General features: G+C 43.1%; 1 protein-coding gene across 1 annotated transcript in view; it reads left to right on the forward strand.

Annotated features, from left to right (window-relative positions):
• FAM83B (family with sequence similarity 83 member B) overlaps positions 1 to 21,836 on the forward strand; it is a 119,319-nt gene that overhangs the window by 21,364 nt on the left and 76,119 nt on the right. The gene's annotated exons all lie outside the window — the stretch shown is intronic.

A 21,836-nucleotide genomic window follows, 5' to 3' on the forward strand; every position in this document is an offset into this window, starting at 1 on the left:
CCATCAGGTACCTGTGCTTGCGGGGGCCCTAACCCCCTGCCAGCCAAAGTTCTCTTCAGCGCCGGTTGCTGCAGCTGATCTGTTTGTTTGACTAGGATGCCATAATATGGTGAGTGCTCTGATCCTCAAGGGCTACCAACTGGCCAGGTTTTTTTTTAGCTATCAAGAGTTTCAGTATATTAGGTGGGGGCACTCACAATAACTTCAACAAAAGTCCAGCCCGGTGATTCACTGATTTTGTCAAAGGTCAAATAACGTATTATTGAAACTTTTAATCTTCCTACAAACTTTTTAAAAAAAATATTATTACACAGTAAATGACGGCAGATAAAGAGACCTGAATGGTCCATCCACTCTGCCCAACAAGATAAATTCATTTTATATGGTATGTGATACTTTATATGTATACCCGAGTTTGATTTATCCTTGCCATTCTCAGGGCACAGACCGTAGAAGTCTGCCCAGCACTGTTCTTGTACTAAGAGTTCTGAAGCTAACATCGATACCCCTTAAGAATGTATAATATTTACATTTTAAATATATAATAAAAGCTACTTAGCTTATTTTACTGAAGGACCTCTCACCAACATGATCCATGTTTTGGGAAACCTGCATCAGGAAATATACATAAATTGATTAGAAAACGTTCTCTTATAACTTTATGTATCAAGCAATTACCCCCACTTAAAGAGTCTTACCTCACTATGCCTCAGCTTTGCTCTTTTCCAAATTTCAAAATGCACCTGAAGTTGAACACTAACTTTCTAAACATCATCAGAGATTACATCACTTTCTACCTATCACAATTTAAATTATACCAGTGACCACCAATCAGTTGCCGTATTTAACTCATCGGGGTCTTATGTATTTAGTGAACATATCCACTGCTGCTCTTTCATATTTAATAATTTCTCTGCATCTCCTCCCTCCCACCCCGTCTATTTTATCATTTATATGCCATTTAATATCTGAAATAGAATGAGCTTTTGACACCCAATTGGCTACTAATGGGGCACTCATAACTTTACAATTTATGTGAGACCTGTGTTCGTTAAGACCAATTTTTATACGTCTGTTTGATCTGCCTACATATATCAGATCACAAGGGCATATAATGGCATATACTACCAAACTTGATTCACATGTAGCGTTAGTTCGTGATGTCAACAATTTGTTTTATTTCTTAAAGTCCATACAGGTCCTTCTGTGGTGCTGTTGCACCACTGACAATTACTGCATTTTCTATACTCAATTGTCCTTGTATGTCTCTGTAAACAAACTGCCTATATGATAGAATTTCTCCTAAAGATTTCCCTTTTTGATAAGCTATCAAGGGATAATCAACAAAACAATTATGCAGAGATAATACTTCCTAATGTTTAAATAGTAATTAGAAGAATCTTTGTGGTTCCCTTGGGCAAATGTAACCCTATAATATGCTTGCTTAATAATAGACCTTGGATATCCCCAATCTTGAAATCAAATAAATTCCTAGCATGTTTCTCAAATTCTGCATCCATTGTGCTATTGTTCGCATAGCTAACTAGGCAAGTAAGAATGTTTAAATAGCAGTTCTAACTTTGCCTGCTTAGCTATTTGGGAACAGAACTAAATATTGGCTGGACCTGTATAACTTTTGGACGTCACCCTGAACCTGGATAGTCAATGCTAGTGACTAGACATGGCTCAGCATTGAATATCTGGGTTTAACTTAGCTGGCAAAATGCTCACTGCTGCCAGCAGAATATTGACGCAAAAGCTCATTTTACGGTTTCTACATTACCAGTAGTTTACTGTAGGTTTGAAGTTCAGCTGTCTTGTTTGTACTTCTGTGTTGGCTACAGCTGTTGTAAGCTACAATGAGTGCATCATATAGTTGTGACCTAGACATACAAGTGAAATAAATAAGAGCCCAATATTCAAAGGATTTATGCTCTCATTTTTGAGACTTTAGACTCTTAAATTGACCTGTGTGTCTAAATGAATACTCAAAATATCACTAAACTCTTAAATTTAGGAGCATAAAAATGAAGTGGCAAGAGGGGTGGATTTAGGACAGGGGGAAAAACAGGATCTTAGCACTGATGTTCAGCACAAGGCTCATAAATTAGGCTTCTAAATCTAGGCAAATGAATAGCAGGCATATCTTTATATGCTTAGGGGTCAAAATTCAGCCATTGGCCGTGAGCATTGTTGCTCACCACTGACAGCGTTGTTCCTGGATATTCAAAGCCAGGACTTGTGTGAGCTCTGGCTTTGAATTTCTAGTTATTTTTAAGTCATTTAAGTCGATATTCAGCACTTATTGGCCATGGGTTACCCATAAAAGTAGGACCAGTGGCGTACCAAGGGGGGGGGGGGGGCGGTGGGGGCGGTCCGCCCCGGGTGCCAGTGGGTGGGGGGTGCTCCACTCCCGCCGCCTCCCGTGGCCGTTCCCGCGGCACCGCACATTAAAAAAAACCAGCGAAGCAGCGTCACAGGCAGCGCCTCGCGCCCTGCTTGTAAAAAAAAAAAAATCAAATCTCCTTCCTTCTCCTCCTCGTCTTGACGTCGACTCGGGCCTTCCAATCAATTACAACATGCTGCGACATCAGACTCTGTCCAACTGGAACTAAGGATGCATGCAGCTTTCACAGCATGATGAGGATGAAGATGTTAAAGAAGACCGCGGCTGGGCTGGCGGGGGGTTGGGGTCCTCTGCCAGCTGAAGCAATATTTTAAAAAGCCGGCAGGAGGAAGCGGACCTCGGGGGTAGGTGACGGCGGTAGGTGGGGGAGGGAGGGTTTACGGCGGTAGGGGGGAGGGTTGACGGCGGTAGGGGGGGGCGGCGGCGGCCGGGCGGGCAGGGGGCTATAATGTGCCCCCTCACTCTAGCCCCTGCCCCCCTACCGCCGAACCTCAGATACGCCCCTGATTCGAACAAGCATAAATTTAGGAGCTAGCTAGCTATCTGTATATATATATATATGTTAGACCGTATATAAATACATTGAAAAATCATATCTGGGCAATGGAGGTTTGTGGATTATTATTTAAGGGTTCAATATTAAAAAAAAAAAAAAAAAAAAAGCTAAGCTACTAAATTTAGGCACCTCAGCCAAACTTAGGTAAAAATGTACTTAAATGTAAGGTGGTGAAGTTATGCTTTTAAATTTAGGAGTGCCATTCATTTGCCTAGATTTAAGAGTCTAATTTAAGTGCCTGGTGCTGAAAATCAGTGCTAAGTTCCTTACTCATCTACCTAAGTCCACCCCTATTGCTACACAGTTTTAGGGCCCTAGATTTGGAAGCTTGATAAAACTAGGAGCATCAATAAATGTCAAATAAACATAAACATAAATGTAGACACTCAACCCTAGTAAATTTTCAAAGGCCAATTTAAGGACCTAACTCAGAAAATGAGAATTTGATAAGGAGTAATCAAGTAGTTTTGTGATATTATTCATTCACTGAAATAATCACAATGTGGCGCTTGTCATAGGCACATTTCTAATTATTACATGTTTTGCATACACATGTCACATTGGGAGGAAGATCTGCAGTCAGACAATGCTGATATTGCAGATATTTAACTGTTGGAATAAAAATTCACACTTTTAATATCTCCACTGCATCCTATGTGACTCTATGCATCAGTGTTCTTTTTCTTATCAATCTGTATGTCTCGTTTCTCCACTCTGTTACTTTCATATTACCTAGTTTCTTTATTCCTTTGTTTATCAACCCATGTCTCTCATCTACTTGCCTCCCTTGCCTCCTAACACTCCCTCAAACTGGGGTTTCTATCCCTATTCTGCCTATTTCTTGGCCACAACCCTTCTCCTGTGTGCTACTTTTCCAAAAAAATGTCGCTCTTTATCTTCCACCCAGACTTCTTTCTTCTTCCCAACCTCCTTACACTCAGTTTCTCTCCTTTCCCATCTTACCTTTTTCTTTTTCCTCCCTTTTCTTGCTTTCTCCAGACTTTGCCTTTCTCATTTCCCCCCACTGATTCATCTGTCTCTCCATCATTGATCCAGTCTGTTTCTCTTGATATACTCAAATCCACTTCATCTTTCCCTTCTTTTCTCTTTCCAGTGACTTATCTCTCATCCTATCTGATCTCTCCCTCTTTTCCTTTCTTCTACAGCTGTTCTGTCCCCATTTGCATGCTAATATATGTTAAGCATTGTCTGTAACAGATTCTTTGCCTGTACCTTTAATTTAAGGTTGTGCCCTTGAACTATAATTCCCTGTAATTTTGAAATTCTATGCAATAGGCTCTTCATGAGCACATGTCCCAGATCCCTGTGTCTTATGGGGCACTTCCTATTGGCTTGCCTCATTCTGTGCATGTTGGGCTAGTTCTCTCCCCCCCTCTAGTCTGTAAGGGTTAGTCTACAGCATTCCCCTCTGTGAATTGTACTTTGCTGTATGACCCCCTTCAAGCTACAGCAATCCTAATAAGATTTCACCAGTATAAAAGTATATACAGCATTACTTTCAGCATGTTGTTGAATTCCTCCCAGCTTCTCTCTTGCAGAGAGAGAGAGAGAGAGAGAGAGAGAGAGAGAGAGAGAGAGAGAGAGAGAGAGAGAGAGAGAGAGAGAGAGAGAGAGAGAGCTGGTTGAGAACAGACTCCCAGTTTGTAAGGCAAAAATTCTTGTCCAGCACTTCTGAACTGTAAGTCATTTTTTTCCTTATTTGATTACTGCATTAAGGAAGATTTTGGTTTAAGAGTTCTGAGTCTTATCATAGTGATGTTCTATAGTTTAAACTGCATGCCTTTCAAACCTCATTGAAAGGGCAGAACAATAGCATTCTCCAGCCACTTCATTCATTTCCCATCATCCATCTCAGGTTCTAATGAATGAATCTGTACCTGCCTTGACTCATTGGATCTACATCCGTGCCCTGAAAAGCATCGGGGTACAGCCATATTCTCTGAATCTAGGAAAGCTTCTCCTGATGTTGAGTGGTACCATATGTGTCGAGCTTGACATTGACACATGGCTTGGATGTTCTTATCGAAGGAATGCATTGGTAAAGGCGGGGAAGCCGAAAGAGTGCCAGCCTGAGAAGGTGTTGGTATCAGATCAGTAGAAGGGACCTGGCTGCTGGGAGACCTGGCTGCTCTTCCAAGATGGGGGAGCACTATTCCCAGTGCCGGTGCTTCTTGGGTACCTGTGATTCTGATTCCCCGGCACTCCTGGCACCATGTGTGAAGGAGGAATGATGCTTATGCTTCTTGGGCTTTCCGCAATGCACAGCATCCCAGTCCTTCTGTGCCAAAGAGGATGACATCAAACCTGTGCATGTCCTCGGTGTCAGTTCTGATGCTAATCAGTCCTGTTGTCTACTCTCAGTGCCTTATATCGAGAGAGGTAGAGATCTCCTTTATGCCGGTGCACTCCCAATGGATGCTGAAGTCTTGGTAGCCATCAAGGTCAATGCTTCTGTTGTCGATGTCAATGTGTCAGCCTTAAAGGAACCAAAAAGCTTCTCCTGTTGAACCTACCTTGCCCTCTGTGTCCTCATCTGCATTTCCAAACAAAGAGAACAAGAGTTAGATCCATGGTCAGGTCCAAGGTACCCGATGTATCAGTTTTGCGGGTCTATCATGAAAATTACCTGATTACATTGGGCACACCTTTTGAAGCCACTGGGGATCTTTCTGGATATCAAGAAAAGAATTGCAGCCAAATTAAACTCCTCAATCTTGAACTGGAAAAAGGGGCAGTGTTAAATTTGAGGTCAGAGCTCTGGCCTAAAAGGGTCTAGTAATACATGAAAAATAAAGGAAATTTCAAGGGTTGAAAAACTAAAGAAGTTAAAAAGGACATTGCAGAAAGGGTAAATTTAAAGGAAAAATTATCTGAAGGAAGTTGAAAAACCCACATGACAAGGCAAAAGAAAAAGTATGAATCGCACTGTGAGGAGAATGCAAAGACTGAGGGAACTGTCGGGAGGGAAGACACCAGCGCACATGTGGTGGGGCGCTGCTAGAAACTTCTTGGATTCACTAGTCAGCATCCACTAGTCAGCATCCACACCGACTCTGTCGGATGACATTACCTAGATGTGAGAATGCGATGTGCTGCTTGTCCTTGGAGAACAATGATTACAACAATATTTTCAAAGTTTGAACAGCATTTCATTTGAAAATGGCAACATATTTAAACAATATATGATATATGAAGGTTTGGAAACATAATAATCTTCTATCTAATCAAATATTATAGCAATATTAAAACCAGTGAACTAGATTTTTAATTAGCTGTAATAATATTCTAAGAAGCAGGTCAACTGAGATTCTGGGTGACTGAGTCAGTAGCCAGCTGGATTTGTATTACATTTTAATTAGTTGTTACCAAGAAATAGAACACATATTTCTACTACTTTTGAAAACAGCTACAATAAATCAGCCAGTGATCATTTATTTAACAGGAAGACAAAATATTAAACAGATTATTAAAGAATTTTGAGAGTCAACTATTTAGGAAACACAATCAGTTCTCTTGACAAATAATTTATAAGACGTGGAAATAATAGCAGAGGACAAGAAAACAACTCTGTTGTATTGGTCAGAGGGTCTTAGCTCTGGTTCTGAAGAACCAAAAACAAGTCTGGAAATCAGAACGACAAGTGAAGTGATTAAATTTGCAGATAACACAAAACTATGCAAAGTTGTCAAAACCATATGTGGATTGTGAAAAAAATTAAAGGAAGACCTTAGGAAACTGGGAGACAGATGAAATTTAATGTGTACAAATGCAAAGTGATAAACATCGGCAAGAATAATCCGAATCATAGTTACTGGATGCTAGGGTTCACCTTAGGAGTCAGCACCCAAGACAAAGATCTAGGTGTCACTGTAGACAATACGCTGAAATCTATTGCCCAGTGTGCAGCAGCAGCAGCCAAAAAAGCAAACAGGATGCTAGGAATTATTAGGAAAGGGATGGTAAATAAGACCAATATTATGCCTCTGTATTACTCCATGGTGTGACCTCTCCTTGAGTACTACTTTCAACTGTGGTCGCCATATCTCAAAAAAGATATAGCAGTATTAGAAAAGGTTCAAAGGAGAGCAACCAAAATGATAAAGGGGATGGAATGCCTCTCATATGAAACTAGGCATGTTCAGCTTGGAAAAGAGATGCCTGAGAGGGGGGGGGGGGGGGGGGGGGGTTATGGTTAAGGTCTACAAAATCCTGAGTGTTGTAGAATGGGTAAAAGTGAATCGATTTTTCACTCTTTCAAAAAGTACAAAGACCAGGGGATTCTCATTGAAATCACATGGAAATACTTTTAAAACAAATAGAAGGAAATATTTTTTCACTCAAAGAATAGTTAAGCTCTGGAATTCATTGCTAGAAGTTGTAAGAGCGATTAGCATATCTGGGTTTAAAAAAGGTTTGGACAAGTTCCTGGAGGACAAGTCCATAGTCTGTTATTGAGATAGACATAGGGGAAGCCACTGCTTGCCCTGGGATTGGTAGCATGGAATATAGCTACTATTTGGGTTTTTGCCAGGTACTTGTGACCTAGATTGGCCACTGTTGGAAGCAGAATACTGGGCTAGATGGATGATTGCTCTGACCCAGTATGTCTATTCTTATGTTCTTACGTAGCAAGTCTGGTTTTTAGGGTAACCAAATCAAATGTATTCTTTGTTCTCAGACCAAATGCATCCAGGTGGAGAGTAATTTTATAACAGGTTGCCTAGGCTAATAGGGAAGGAAGCTACCTATTTTCAGAAGTTTTTACCAAGACACATAGAGGGGCATAATCGAACGGGGCACCCAAGTTTTCCTGAGGGCATCCTCGCAGGACGTCCTCAGGAAGGGGCGGGGAAACCCGTATTATCAAAACAAGATGGGTGTCCATCTTTTGTTTTGATAATATGGTCGGGTACGTCCAAATCTCCACATTTAGGTCAACCTTAGAGATGGTCGTCCTTAGAGATGGTCGTCCCCGGTTTTCAGCGATAATGGAAACCGAGGACGCCCATCTCAGAAATGACCCAATCCAAGCACTTTGGTTGTGGGAGGAGCCAGCATTCATAGTGCACTGGTCCCCCTGACATGCCAGGACACCAACCGGGCACCCTAGGGGGCACTGCAGTGGACTTCATAAATTGCTCCCAGGTGCATAGCTCCCTTACCTTGTGTGCTGAGCCCCCCAACCCCCCCCCCCAAAAAAAAAAAACAACACTCCCCACTACTGTACAACACTACCATAGCCCTAAGGGGTGAAGGGGGCACCTAGATGTGGGTACAGTGAGTTTGTGGTTGGTTTTGAAGGGCTCACATTTACCCCCTCAAGTGGGTCCGCCTGCCTGAAGTGCACTGCAGTACCCACTAAAACTGCTCCAGGGACCTGCATACTGCTGTCGGGGAGCTGGATATAACATTTGAGGCTGGCATAGAGGCTGGCAAAAATATTTTTAATTTTTTTTAGGATGGGAGGGGGTTAGTGACCACTGGAGGAGTAAGGGGTGGTCATCTGGTCCATTTGGGCACCTTTTTGAGACATGGTCGCAAGAAAAAATGGACCAAGTAAAGTCGGCCAAGTGTTTGTAAGGGCGCCCTTCTTTTTTCCATTATCAGCTGAGGACACCCATGTGTTACGCACGCCCCAGTCCCGCCTTTGCTATGCTTCTGACACGCCCCTGGGAACTTTGGTCGTCCCCGTGATGGAAAGCAGTTGGGGACGCCCAAAATCGGCTTTCGATTATGCCGATTTGGGCGATCCTGTGATAAGGACGCCCATCTTCCGATTTATGTCGAAAGATGGGCGTCCTTCTCTTTCAAAAATAAGCCTGTTAGGCATCTGTCTTCTACAGGATATGCCTCTTTCTATACAGCATATTGCATGCAGCTTTTTACCTAGATTCTTATTTTGGTAAATGCATTGTAGTGGTAAAATAAATAGTAATTTGACTAATATGACACATTTTAAAAATATTTATGTGTTGTAGAACTGATCTATAATTTGCAATAAAAAGATTCCCAGAATTATCAGGGCTAAAATAAGTGTAACAGTTGGAGTGGGATATGAGCCTGGGCTCATTCTATACAGTGCACGACACCGGCCACTAGGATGCTCCAGGGACCTGCCTGCTTTGATGGCTACCTTACAAAAATCTAAAAAAACAATCAGATGTTATGCCCACTCTTCTTAAAGAGTGGGCATAACATCTGATTGTTTTTTTAGATTTTTTAAAGACAATCACATTTTTCTTTTGCAACGATGGGATCACAACCCAGGAAACTGCAAGGATGGCATCTCATGTTGGTCAAACCATGTCTTACCCTTCACTTCATTGTACTGCTCCCTTTCTCGCCTTTTAAATAATTCTACAGTCAAAATTGATATTTGAGAAATATGTTATATGGATTTTTATGGCCAAAGCACATAAAACAGTGACCACAAGTGGCCTAGTGGTTAGAACACCAGTCTTGATAGCCAGAATTACCTGCTTCAATTCCCACTGCTGCTCCTTATGATCTCGGGAAGTCACTTAACCCTCCATTGCCTTAGGTACAAACTTAGGGGTTTGTATATGAAGAAGCACTAGTGGCTGTCCATGCACTAGTGCTGACACGGCCCATTCAAAGTGAATGGGACATGTCAGCACTTGAATGGGCCGTGTCAGCACCAGCGCATAGACAGCCGCTAGTGCTGCTTAGTAAACCAGAGCATTAGATTGTGAGCTCTCCAGGGACAGGGAAATACCCAGTATACCTGATTGTAACTCACCTTGAGCTACTACTGAAAAAGCTGTGAGCAAAATCTAAATAAAAAATAAAGTATATATGTGGATTTACTTCATGCCTTTTCATTAGTAGCTGCATTGAATTCAGGTATTTCCTTGGAGGGCTTGCAATCTAAGGTTATGCCTGAGGCAAAGGAGAATTAATCACAAGGGGATCAGTGGGATTTGAATCCTGGCTTCACTGGTTTTCAGCCTGCCACTCGAACCACTGGGGTGCCCTTTCCTTCATAATAAAGTAGAACTTTCATGCAATAGCACAGTCTGACTGTTCTAAATTAGTACAAGAGTGACTGCACTCCTGTATTGACATAAAACTCTCAAACTTATCTAATTAAAAAAAAAACACAACCACCATATCTAGCTGTGTATCAATCTCACTAGAAATTAGCCATAAAAGATGATTCCTTTTTTTTTTTTGTCTGCTGATTTGTAAGGTAGCCATCAAAGCCCCACACCTTACACTGTCCTTCAAGCAGTCCGAAACTTGATTGTCACGTTGTGAGCTTGGATTCTTAAAGCTTGAGATGAAAAACTGCTTATGATAAAGAGTGGAGGAATAGCCTGAAGGTTAGAGCAGTGGGCTGAGAATGACTGAAGTCAGCATTCAAATCCTGCAGCTGCTTTCTGTGATCTACAGCAAGTCACTAAGGACTAGATTCTATATATCACACCTAAAAATTCAGCGCTGAAATGAATTTCACCTAAGCGTATTCTATAAAATACGCCTTAATTTAGGTGTACTGTATAGATTAAGCCTAAATTTCCACACAGTTTATAGAATACACTGAGCGCTGGTCTGCGTGACTAAATTTAGACACGGGTAGTTATGCCAAGTAAAACCTGGTATAAATGCCGATGCCTAAATTACGTGCAGACCGGGTGTATTCTATAACCATGTGCATACATTTTAGATACGCCCAAGACCTGCCCATTCCATACCCATGGCCATGCCCCCTTTTCAGTTATGCAACTTAGAATTTACACGCAGCATGTTATAGAATACACTTGGGTCTGTTTGTAAATTCTAATTGATGCAATTAGTATTAACAATTGCTTGTTAATTGGCAATTATCAGCACTGCTTGGCTTGTTAACCAGTTAGGTTATGCACTTTGTTATGGAATGTGCTTTGATTTCTGTGCGGAAATCTCGGCGTGATGTATGGAATCCAAGGGTTAACCCTTCAGCGCTTCAGGTACAAACTCAGGGGTCCTTTTACAAAGACGCTGTAAAAATTGGCCTGCGGCAGTGTGGGCGCATCTTTTAGGCATGCGCTGGGCCACGTTTTACCATGGCTGAGAAAAAGACAATTTTGTAATTGACTGGGAAATGGGCCTATGCTAACATTGAAACTAGTGTGTGCCTATTACATGCTGCCACCCGTTGACCTAGAGGTAAGGGCTCATGCGCTACCCTTGTGGTAACCAGCAGTGTGCCACAATGTGGACGTGCTGCTGGTTACCGCTGGGAATTGCCCCCATGAAAGAAAGTAGAAAATTATTTTCTACCACAGGATTCAGCGCACGCCAAACAGTGGCATAGCCAAGGGTGGCACACTTTGGGCTCAGGCCCACCCAGTAGCAGCACACCTATGATGTGGCTGGCAGGGATCTCCAAGCCCCACCAGCTGAAAATTCCCAACAACTATCCCTCCTGCATACCTTGTAAATAGCAGATCTTCACCTGCAGTGAGTAGCAACTGATACTTACTGCTTGCACTGGCCCTACAGCCTTCCCTTGAATATATTCCCGCCTATGCAGAAGCAGGAAGTTGCATCAGAGGGAAGGCTATGGAGCCAACATAAGCAGTGTGTATTAGTTGCTGCTTGCTGCTGGTGAAAATCTGCTATTTAAAAGGTATGCTGGGTGGGGGGGGGGGGGGGGAATGTTTGAGAGATCATATGGCATACAAGTGAGAGAGGGAGAGACCAAATCACTTGTGGGACAAGGCGGAGTTCTGCCCACCCATCTTGGACCCAGGCCCACCCAAAATTGGGTGTCTGGCTACGCCCCTGATGCCAAAATCAGAATTACTGCCGGGCACACACACTACCCTGGCAGCAGTGCCAATTGGGCATGTTCTATCTGCTCATTAGCCATCCCGTGCCTTTGTAAAAGGGCCTCTCAGATTGTGACCTCTCCAGAGACAGAAAAATACCTACATGGACACTACTTTGCTAGCTTTTGGGCTTGCAGGTGGGCCATAAGAAATAAAAAATAAACTTGTGTGAGTGGTGTACTTCAAATCTTAGCTTTCATCCAATGCCTTACTACCCTTCTTATACACATTTTGCAGTTCATATGGGGAGCAAGCTATTTAGTTTAACCCTGTGCCATTTTATATCCATGTATTATTTGCTGTGTACCAACCAACTTGACCATCTCACACCTTAACTACACCGCGGCTTGGTTATCTACCAATCCATCTACCTCCCCCCCAAACCAGACAAACCATGTTTATTTGGATTTAGTTTCCACTTTTTCAGTTGCAGCTCAAAGTGAGTTATAATCAGGTATAGCAGGTATTTCCCTGTCCCCAAAGAACTTGCAAACTAAGGGGTATGTTTACTAAAGGGTATTAAGCCTTTAGCAGGGATATTGCATGACAGCATTAAGGCAATCTGCAGTAATATACCTGTTAGCGCATATGTTAGGGAATTTTGGGGGGAAGAAGGCGTAGCATGGGTGTAGAAATACTATCCGGCTAGTGTGTTCTAGATAACATGTGCTAAATGGATAGCAGCTGAGTTAATGGATCACGTGGCGTCTCCTACATAAGGTAGCTAAGTGCTCCCACGTTAAATCCTAGCAGCCACCACTTGCTAATAACTACATTAGCGCAAAACCTGCATAAAATGTACCCTCAAAAAGAAAAGCTTTAGAGATCCAAGATGGCCGCACTCTACTGAGACGCTGCGAGTCTCGAATCCTTTGACGAATAATGCCTAAACGCAGAGGGAGATTAGCGGTTAGAGCCTTGTCGCTAACTCCCTCCTTACCTGGTCCTATCGATCGATTTTTGAGACCTGCTAGGAAAAAAATGGAAACATTTGATAATTACACTAAAAATCATAATTTAAGATTTGTCAATTTTCCTAGGATAAAGACTGTTCCTCCTCTGGATATGTTAAAACGCTATATACGGGATATTTTGAATATATCAGAACAGAACTTACCACCATTCACCATGGCTTATTATATCCCAGGAAAGGAACTGAATCAATTGCCTGATAGTCCATTAGATGTATCTCTCTTCCTTGAGACTTCTGACTCTGAGCTTACAACGGCCGCAACTTTGGTAGCGACCGTTGCATTATTACCTGATAAAAATTGGATCTTCTGTCTGTTTTTCCTTAATAAAGAAAAACCCTTTTTGGATTATAGTAACATACTAAATGACGGCAGAAAAAGACCTGCATGGTCCATCCAGTCTGCCCAACAAGATAAACTCATATGTGCTACTTTTTGTGTATACCTTACCTTGATTTGTACCTGTCCTTTTCAGGGCACAGACCGTGTAAGTCTGCCCAGCACTATCCCCGCCTCCCAACCACCAGCCCCGCCTCCCACCACCGGCTCTGGCACAGACCGTATAAGTCTGCCTAACACTATCCCCGCCTTCCGCCACTGGCTCTGCCACCTAATCTCGGCTAAAGAGACACGGAGATGGAGGAAACAATTCTTGCTCTTTAAGCCCAAAATAATGCACTTGGGGGGGGGGGGGGGGGTACCTTTTTTTAAGATACTCCTGCAAGTGCATAGTAAGACTTGATGAGAAGAAATATGTATTCACAGAACCAGCACATGTATCTGCTCTTATAGCCTCGGTGAAAAAGGATAAGCGTTAATGAAATAATTAACTCATCTCAGTAGAATTTGTGATATCCTCTGTAATTTTATTTCTTTTTGTTCTCCCTGAATTCCAACATTTTGGATCTGCAATTATGGACTCGAGTGTCAATATTTACCTAAATGAATATTAATTTCCTTTGTTACATTTTTACTTTATGGTGCTTTACCAATCAAGATGTTTCTTGTATAAATTTGATTAAACTGAATAAATAAAAGAAAAGCTTTAGATTTGCAGTTAGTATGTGCTAACATCGTTTAGTAAACATACCCCTAATATTCTACCTGAGGTGTTGGAGGTTTGTGACTTCTCATGGACACAAGGTGCAACAGTAGGATTTGAACTGTGGCATCCCTTGTCCTTAGCCAACCGATCTTGCCACTTCTGCTATTCTTCCACGCCATACTGCTGGGAGAGAGAGTGGAAAAATTATGCACACTTGCTAATTTCTTTGTCTTACTATTCTCAATAAAAATACAAATTTACTTTGGAACATTTCAAAGAATGCATGTAATTCTAAGCCCTACCCCTAGGAATGCTTTCTTTTACTGTGGTTAAAGAAGTAACATGATCCATAAATAGTTGAAAGACTTAGAAAGAAACTTTGAGTTCCCCAGTATTAGAAAAAAAGGGAACATGATGTTTTACATGTGATTTTTATAGTTGCCACACAGAAAACTGTGGTTGTTTTCTGTATGATTAGATAAGGGCCCAGCACTGAGCATTTTTCTGATCTTTGATACATTGTTTACTTTGGAGGGCAGCTTTACTTGGTTTAGAAGAATCCTTTTTTGTTTTGTACAGAGCTGTACGGTATCTGTTTTTAGTAAGACAGCTGAGATTGTGTTATTTTGTGTATAAAGTCTCAGCTGTGTCTGCACATGCAGACTGTGCAAAGGAATTTTTTCAGCTGATAACCAACTCTATATTCATTCACAAGGCATGATTTAAAAGAAACATCTTGGTGAATATGACCCTGGGGCTTTGGAACTTTGGAAGTTAAGAGGATGAGTTGAAGTCTGGACAGGCTATGGGGGCATTTGTTTTAAAACAAAACCTATGTGTAAATAGTACAATACTTATCCCCTTCAGATAATGACGCATGAAAATATGCACATACCACACAGAAAAAAGCACAAAAAGGCCTTCAGGACTGGAACAAGCAAGAGATCTTAAATCAAAGGACCCTACATGGGCTGTGTTTCAGTATACAAATGCCTGCATCAGGGGTCAATTGGAGTAATGTTGTTTAAATGAATCACAAATATAACTTATCTTCAGATAAGAAAGGAAAAGTTCAGTCAGGCACAGCTTAGAAATGCTCGCATGACTAAATTTTGTCCGGGACAGTTACCTCAGGTAAATTACGATGTCTAAATTATGTGTAGGGAATGAACCTCTGTACCAGTTAAATAAATAAATCAAATCAAAACAGGGTTCTAAATGAACAGCGCACACTTACGTGTGAGGAGGAAAAAGCCTTGAGCAAACTCCTATTTACTAAAGCAAATAGTTTAGTCAGAGTTGGCTAAAAAACCTCCTGGTACTTTATACAAGTAGTTAGTATCAAAAGCTTTCAAACTTAGCTTTGGCAATCTAGGTCTCAATGCCTTTCTGCGAACGTTGACTGTGATCTACTGCAGCCAATGTTTCGAATTACTGTGTGTCATCCGTGGTCATATATATGTGCATGCAAATCAATATGAGGCTCGCGCTACTCAGCAGAGCTTTGCATAGCCTTCTTTTTATCCAGTTCCAGATGGTACCTTATCCTTCTGGTGAGCAATTTTAATATTCCAAAGTTTTTTCCAATTATCCAGATTTATGATTATCCGGACCACCCCCTGCAGAGGACAGTCCGGAAAAATGACATTTTACTGTACTTCCATGCATAAATCACTACTTTTACTGCAAAAGTAGCTTTTAAAACTGTCTTCTATATTGTCATTCAAGTCAGCATAAGTAAAACCCATAAGAACTTGAGAAGGAAAATATGCTGGATATGCCTCCAGAGCAGTTGGTTATATGGTAAGTTAGGGGCCCTTTTACTAAGCCGCAGAGCTGCCTACACATGCCCAACGTGTGTCAATTTGGATTTATCACCCGGCTACCACGTGGCCCATGCAGTAATTTAATTTTTTACGGGCGTCTGCTTCACGCGCCAGAAAATATATTTTATTTTCTGGTGTGCTGCGAAAAGCGGGCAGTAACTCCGACTTGGCACGCATAGGTGATTACCACATGGTTAACGCGAGAGACTTTACCACTGAATAAATGGGTGGTGGTAAGGTCTCAGACCTAAAATGGAAGCGTACCAATTTTTATTTTGCCGCATGTCCATTTTCGGCAAAATTTTTTTAAAAAGGCATTTTTTACAGGTGTACTGAAAAGTGGATCTGTGTGCGTCCACAACATGCGCCTACACTACCGCGGCCCATTTTTCAGCGCACCTTAGTAAAAAGACCCCTTAATTTGTAATCTTGCTTCCACCTTATTTATTTATTTAGTAAGGTTTATTAGTAACTACCCTTATGGAAAGATTATCTCTCATGGCAGTGTACAATAGGTAAAGCTTGACACAAACACTTCAGATAAGTAGAAACAGCATAACAATAGTAAAAAGACCAAAAATCAGTAAGGTAAAGTTGAAGACAGGCAAAGTACACCCTGTGTCAGTAATGTACACATTTCTACAGCATAGTAGAACATTCATACAATCAAAATATGATACTATCACGTCAGCAGAATACCACTAATCATTTCTATAGTGCTACTAGACATATGCAGCACTGTACACATTCAATGCAAGTACTTTCTTTATTCCTAGAGGACTTACAATCTCAGTTTTTCTACCTGGGGCAATGGCCCAAAGTCACAAGGAACTGCAGTGGGAATTGAACTCAGGTCACCAGGATCAAAGTCCTTTACACTAACTAGTAGGCCACTCCTCTACTCCACACATGCTTCACTGATGGGATTTGAACCAAACAGCATCCTTCAAGCTGGAATTGAACCAGCTGCCTAAGGATATCTTAGTCTTCACTACAGTTCTCTGCTCTTATCAACTGAGCTAACGAAGAAGTATGGCATAAGAATATAAGAATAGCCCAGAATCCTGCTTCCAACAGTAGCCAATCCAGGTCACAAGTACCTGGCAAAACCCCAAACAGTAGTAAGATTTCTTGTCTACATTAATAGCAGATTCTGAACTTTTGCTCCAGGAAATTGTCGAAACCCTTTGTAAACCCAGACACAGTAACTGCTGTTACCACATCCTCTGGCAATGAGTTCCAAAGCTTAACTATTAATCGAGTGAAAAAAAAAATATTTTCTTCTTTTTGTTTAAAAAATATTACCATGCAACTTCATGGAGTCTCCCCTAGTCCCTGTACATCATTTAGCTGAAGCTATATTACCTGAAACCCCAATACCTGAAAACACCAAGAGCTTCCGTCCATGTCCCATTATGTGAAAAAACTCCCTTTATCTTAAAATGTATTGATGTCCTATGTTTTATTTTCAAGGAACTCCCAACATCTGCAATATCCATTAGCCAGAACAGCCTTAGTGGAGACTAGTTTGGAAAAAAAATCTACTCTCTTATCTTGTTTGTTCAATTTCAACCTCATCTACAAACTCTTTCATCTCATTCATTCACTATCTTGTATGTTTCATTGTTTTCAGTTCAATAGCAACTTAGCCTTTTGACAGAGGACTTGAGAGTAGATCCATGGGACTAGTGGTGTGCTGGTAAATGTTTAACAACAGGCTCTCTCCCTGGTCCCCCTCTGCGCCCCCCCCCCCCGCCCCGGTTCCCCTCTGCGCCCCCCCCCCCAAATTGCAGAGCTGGCTATAGCCTGGGGGGAGGGGTGGCAAGCATTACTCCAGGTAAAAAAATTAAATGATCCCAGGTTCCAATCTAATTCATGTTTAATGTGCGATAAAATGCCATAAATAAGTAAATAAATATAAACGTTTAATGTTGAGCACCTGATTCTCAAAGTGAACATATTCCAAACACTATAATGAAAATACTGGTAACTGTTTTTCTGATCATGCTGGCCCAGTATCTGATTCTGCTGCTATCTGTCCTCTTAACTCCATTACCAGGGCTTCCTTTCCATTTATTTCTTTCCTTTCCTCCTTTCTTCTTCATTTCTGGTCCTCAGCTTCTGCCTATTTTCTTCATCCATGTGCAGTTTTTCTCCTCTCTTCCTTTCTCCTCATCTCATCTCCTTCCTCACTCTTCCCTCCCCTCCATCCATGTCCAGCATTTCTTCTCTCTCCCCTCCTCTCCCCTGCTCTCCATCCACCCATGTCCAGCACCCCTTCTCTCCCCCTGCCCTCCATGCACCCATACCCAGCAACCCTCCTCTCCCCTGCCCTCCATGCACCCATACCCAGTGACCCTCCTCTCCCCTGCCCTGCATGCACCCATACCCAGCGACCCTCCTTTCCCCTGCCCTCCATCCACCCATGTCCAGCAGTGACCCTCCTCTCCCCTGCCCTGCATGCACCCATACCCAGCGACCCTTCTCTCCCCTCCATCCACCCATGCCCAGCGACTCCCTTCTCTCTCCTGCCACCCCCTCCCGAGATGTTCAGCGAATTTGCCTCCCTCCCTCCTCCCTCCCTCCAGATCCGGTCCCTCACCGACCTGACTCTGAGTCACCCTGCCTTGTCCTTCGAATTCTTCGGGGCAGGCAGTCTTGCCTGCCCACTGCCAGTGCTGACTCTCCCCCGCTGCCGGATCGCGCTTCAAAATGGCTGCCGAGACTTACAAGGGCGGCCTCCAAGACTTCAGCAGAAGTCTTGCGAGGCCGCCTCTGGAAGTCTCGGTGGCCATTTTTAAAGCGCGAACCGGTAGCGGGGGAGAGTCATTGCTGGCAGCGGGCAGGCAAGACTGCCTGCCCCGAAGAATTCGAAGGACAAGACAGGCCTGGCAGGGTGACTCAGAGTCAGGTTGGTGAGGGACTGGATCTGGAGGGAGGGAGGAGAGCCGGCTCGCGCTTTTTAACAACCAGCTTGCAAGTCGGAAGAAAATTTAACAACCAGCTCTTGCGAGCCGGTGCGAGCTGGCTCCAGCACACCATTGCATGGGACTAAAGTTCATAAATGGTGCCTATAAAAATTGGTACCGGAAAAAAGTGCTTTGCGCTATTTATTTATTATTACATTTGTACCCCGCACTTTCCCACAGAAGCAGGTGCAATACGGCTTACATAGTTAACAGACTTAAAATTATTAGATTCATTAAGAAGAATATTAAGAGCTATAATGTAACACTAGTAAAAAAGCCCCGATTCTGATGCAAATGAAACCGGGGCTAGCAATGTTTTCTTCTGTGTGCATGTGGGAGTGTGTGTGTCCCTGCCCTCTGGCCTCTCTCCCCTCCCCCCTCTGAGTCCTTCACTGTTAAAGAGCCAGCGATTTGATTTCGTGCTCTGCTGTTTTCCTTCACTGACTGTGTTACAGAGAGGGCGGGGCAGACACTCATAGGAAACCGGATATCTCGCCCCCTTCACACTTCCGGCTGGAGGCTTCATAGAACGTTGGTGTTGCTTTTTATATAGAGAGATAATAATAGAATGCTATTCTATATACAGTACTGAAAATTAGGTGCCATTTATTAAATAGCACTGGGAACCACAACTAAAAGCCCACCTTTTTGATGTCACTTTTAACTCCTAACCCTTACTCACTTGTTCAGCACCCATTTTTATCATTCCCACCTTTGTAACTCCCTTATCCCTTATTTGTCTTGTCTGTCCTAGTCAGATTGTAAGCTCTTTTGCAAGCTCACCTAGGTCTAACTTTCAGAATCCTTGGTGTCTGGTGGGGTTTGTGCAGGTGCAATCCCTAGTCTCTCCTGATCCTTGCCAGTGCCAGGTTCCAAATGGCACCAGCAACCCCCTAGGATTACTCTCAAGGTAGAACCACTAGGGGATCAGGCTGCTCCAATCCCACCAGATACCAGAGATTTTCAAAGGTAGGCCCAGGGGGGACTAGAAGAAGGTGGGGAAGAGGGGTTTGGGGGAAAGGGGGTTGGGGCAAGGATAATTGGAAGGGGGGCCTTCAGGAGAGGGGAAATTGATGAGAGGCATTGGGAGGGGGATTTGTGATTGGTGTGGCATTGACAGTTTGGTTGGCCGCTATAAGTAGTAACTAAAAGCATTGAGCCACAGCTTAGCACCAAATGCTCCTGGGCACTATGAATAGCACAGTTTGTAAGGTTGATCACAGGCTACATTATAAATATACCATGGAAATGACTAACCTGCATTACTGAGCTACTGCTGGTTAGTCATGCCCATGGAAAATTATGGTGTGGTAAAAGCCTGACTTTTACCAAACTGTAGCAACTACCCCCTAAATGATGAAATTAAATATTCCTTCTACTTCAGAAAACTTTAAAACCTGCTCAACTTAGAGGCCCTTTTACAAAGCTGCGCTAGGGCTACTGCAGCAATGGTGCACAGCAAATTGGCCCTACCACCGGGCTACTGCAGGAATCAGGGTTTGGGGACTTGTGCCTGTCAAGTGTAGATGCTGGTATCAAAAGAGATGGTTGCTTCCTAAGCTCTGTGCCAAACCACTTTGCACCCCAAAATTTACCAAAAATAATGTTCAACAGGAAACTACTTTACTAGCTTATATTTATTAACCACGCAGTATATTGTAACATATAAATGGTATTTGCAAAAAAAAAACCCAAACAAATTAAAAATCAGATTGATCATTAAGGGCCCCTTTTACCCACTACAATAAAAGGGGACCTCAGCGCACATCAAATCTACATGCCGAGGCATCCTTTTACTGCAGCGAGTAAAAGGCTTTAAAGAAAAAAGGAAATGGCCATGCACTAAGTTAAACACTTGCCGTGAGGTGTTTCCTGCGGGAGCCATTATCATCACCTAATTAGAAGGCAGTAAGGGCTCCTGCGCTAACCTAGAGCTAACCAGGCAGTGCCGTGAGCTGCCCAATTACCACCGGGTAAGCCCCCAGTGGTAAAAAAAAAAAAGAAGCACCGGAAATGGTGCACAATAGGGGTGGGAACTACCGGGCTCTGGTGGTAGTGCCAAATTGGCATGTGGTGGACCACCAGTACAGTAAAAACTGTAAGTCCTTTCAGACTTGCTTCTCACGGGTCTCCCACTTAGCTATCTCTCTCCTCTTCAATCTGTTCAAAATTCTGCTGCACGACTAATATTCTGCCAGTGTTGTTGTGCTCGTATTAGCACTCTCCTCAAGTCACTTCACTGGTTTCCTATCCATTTCCGCATACAGTTCAAACTCCTCTTATTGACGTATAAGTGCATTCACTCTGCAGCTCCTCGGTTCCCTGTCCACTCATCTCTCCCTACATTCCTCCCCGGGAACTCTGTTCACTGGGTAAATCTCTCTTATCTGCACCCTTCTCCTCCATCGCTAACTCCAGACTCTGTTCCTTTTATCTTGCTGCACCATATGCCTGGAATAGACTTCATGAGCCAGTATGTCAAGCTCCATTTCTGGCCGTCTTCAAATGTAAGCTAAAAGCCAGTGGCATTCCTGGGGGGGGGGGGGGGGGGGGGGGGTGCGGTCCGCCCCAGGTGCATGCTGCTGGGGGGGTGCCGCACGTGCCTGTCCTTCGTTCGTTCCATGCTCCCTCTGCCCCGGAACAGGTTCCTGTTCGGGGCAGAGGGAGAATGGACCGAACGAAGGACAGGCGCGTGCGGCACCCCCCCCCCCCCAGCGGTGTGCACCCGGGGGGGGGGCTCTTTCATGGGGGGTGTCCTTTCGCCGGGGGGGGTCACGCTGCATCCGGGGGGGTGCTGCACCCGGGGAGCGGGGCGCATCAGTGATCCGCCCCGGGTGTCAGCCCCCCTAGGAACGCCACTGCTAAAAGCCCACCTTTTTGATGCTGCTTTTAACTCCTAACCCCTATTCACCTGTTCAGAACCCTTATTTTATCATCCTCACTTCAATATTCCCTTATCTCTTGTTTGTCCTGTTTGTCTGTCCTAATTAGATTGTAAGCTCTGTCGAGCAGGGTCTGTCTCTTCACGTTCAAGTGTACAGTGCTGCGTACGTCTAGTAGCACTATAGAAATGATAAGTAGTAGTAGTAGTAGAAGATATATATTTTTTCATGTTGACCAAATTGGTGCAGTAGGTTATTGGTGATAAGGTGTATCCAGAAGATTCTGGAGACCCAGAAGACTAGTTGCAGGACTCAGGCAATAGCT

This window comes from Microcaecilia unicolor, chromosome 3 (genome assembly GCF_901765095.1).
Source record: "Microcaecilia unicolor chromosome 3, aMicUni1.1, whole genome shotgun sequence".
NCBI classification, from domain to species: Eukaryota; Metazoa; Chordata; class Amphibia; order Gymnophiona; family Siphonopidae; genus Microcaecilia; species Microcaecilia unicolor.